Source organism: Durio zibethinus, chromosome 25 (assembly GCF_047325235.1).
Source record: "Durio zibethinus cultivar Kanyao isolate XHJ-2024 chromosome 25, ASM4732523v1, whole genome shotgun sequence".
In the NCBI taxonomy this organism is placed as follows: Eukaryota; Viridiplantae; Streptophyta; class Magnoliopsida; order Malvales; family Malvaceae; genus Durio; species Durio zibethinus.
This window is the reverse complement of record NC_143186.1, coordinates 50001-52500: the sequence shown is the minus strand read 5'-3', so window position 1 is coordinate 52500 and position 2500 is coordinate 50001.

Genomic DNA, 2500 nt, shown 5'->3' with positions numbered 1-2500 from the left:
CCGCACCAGGGCCCAGCGTGTGCCGATGGTGCTCGAGGCAACCGCCCGCACCAAGGGCCGGCTTGTGCCGATGGTGTTCGAGGCAACCGCCCGCACCAGGGCCCAGCGTGTGCCGATGGTGGTCGAGGCAACCGCCAGCACCAGGGCCCAGCGTGTGCCGATGGTGGTCGAGGCAAGCGCCCGCACCAGGGCCCAGCGTGTGCCGATGGTGGTCGAGGCAAGCGCCCTCACCAAGGCCGAGCGTGTGCCGATGGTGGTCGAGGCAACCGCCCGCACCAGGGCCCAGCGTGTGCCGATGGTGGTCGAGGCAAGCGCCCGCACCAAGGCCGAGCGTGTGCCGATGGTGGTCGAGGCAAGCGCCCGCACCAGGGCCCAGCGTGTGCCGATGGTGGTCGAGGCAAGCGCCCTCACCAAGGCCGAGCGTGTGCCGATGGTGGTCGAGGCAACCGGCCGCACCAAGGGCCGGCGTGTGCCGATGGTGTTCGAGGCAACCGCCCGCACCAGGGCCCAGCGTGTGCCGATGGTGGTCGAGCCAGGAGCCCGCACCAAGGGCCGGCTTGTGCCGATGGTGTTCGGGGCAAGCGCCCGCACCAGGGCCCAGCGTGTGCCGATGGTGCTGGGGGCAAACGCCCGCCCCAGGGCCCAGCGTGTGCCGATGGTTATCGGGGCAACCGGCCGCACCAGGGCCCAGGGTCTGCCGATGGTGCTCGAGGCAACCGCCCGCACCAAGGCTCAGCATGTGCCGATTGTGATCGAGGCAACAACCCACACCAGGGCCCAGCTTGTGCCGATGGCGGTCGAGGCAAGTGCCCGTACCGAAGGGCAGCCTATGCCGATGATGGTCGATGCATGTGCCATCACCATGCGTCATCATGTGCCATTGATGGTCGAGGCCTTGGCCGAAGTTCGATTTTGAGCCACGGTGCCCATGCTTGGCTCCAGCATGTGCTGGTGCCGCATTTTTTTCACTCGGGACAGCATCGCCGGAGCATCGCCGGAGCATCGCCGGAGTACCGCCGGAGAACCTGACCGGCGGCATTGGGGTTCCGGCGATTGGGAGGGGGGCCGGGGGGGTGTGCGCACATGATGTGCGATGGGTGCTGGTACTTGGCCTTGTGTTGGCCCCCTATCCCTCATCAAACCTCTGAGAATTCACACCCCCTTAAAGAGCATTTGAGATTTTACAGGTTTGCTACCAGTAGCCGTTAAAGTGTCTGAAATGGGGACACTTTTTTCAAACGGTCACAAAATCTTCTCTACTTCGAGTTTTTAGCTGAATTTTTTTGTGCATGCCAACAAAAATAGAAGGATCATGCCTACAAAATTTGGGGCCAAAAATCCTTATAAAAAAATTTTAAAAAATCCCGAACCGCAAAAAGTTTCGAAAATCGTGAAAAATAGAAAACGAGTCATCTTCCAACGAAACTTCACGTGAAGGCTTAGGGGACCATTGTATGAATTTACAAGCCATAAAAATGGCATTGGCACGGCAGAAATTTGAAGATGTGCCTAAACCCACCAGGGCCCAGCGTGTGCCGATGGTGCTCGAGGCAACCGCCCGCACCAGGGCCCAGCGTGTGCCGATGGTGCCCGAGGCAAGCGCCCGCACCAGGGCCCAGCGTGTGCCGATGGTGGTCGAGGCAACCGCCCGCACCAGGGCCGATAGTGTGCCGATGGTGCTCGAGGCAACCTGTCGCACCAGGGCCCAGCGTGTGCCGATGGTGATCGAGGCAACCTGCCGCACCAGGGCCCAGCGTGTGCCGATGGTGGTCGAGGCAAGCGCCCGCACCAGCGCCCAGCGTGTGCCGATGGTGCTCGAGGCAACCGACCGCACCAGGGCCCAGCGTGTGCCGATGGTGCTCGAGGCAACCTGCCGCACCAGGGCCCAGCGTGTGCCGATGGTGGTCGAGGCAAGCGCCCGCACCAGGGCCCAGCGTGTGCCGATGGTGGTCGAGGCAACCGCCCGCACCAGGGCCCAGCGTGTGCCGATGGTGCTCGAGGCAACCTGCCGCACCAGGGCCGAGCGTGTGCCGATGGTGGTCGAGGCAAGCGCCCGCACCAGGGCCCAGCGTGTGCCGATGGTGGTCGAGGCAACCTGCCGCACCAGGGCCCAGCGTGTGCCGATGGTGCTCGAGGCAACCGACCGCACCAGGGCCGAGCGTGTGCCGATGGTGCTCGAGGCAAGCGCCCGCACCAGGGCCCAGCGTGTGCCGATGGTGCTCGAGGCAACCGACCGCACCAGGGCCGAGCGTGTGCCGATGGTGGTCGAGGCAAGCGCCCTCACCAGGGCCCAGCGTGTGCCGATGGTGGTCGAGGCAACCTGCCGCACCAGGGCCCAGCGTGTGCCGATGGTGCTCGAGGCAACCGACCGCACCAGGGCCGAGCGTGTGCCGATGGTGCTCGAGGCAAGCGCCCGCACCAGGGCCCAGCGTGTGCCGATGGTGGTCGAGGCAACCTGCCGCACCAGGGCCCAGCGTGTGCCGATGGTGCTCGAGGCAAC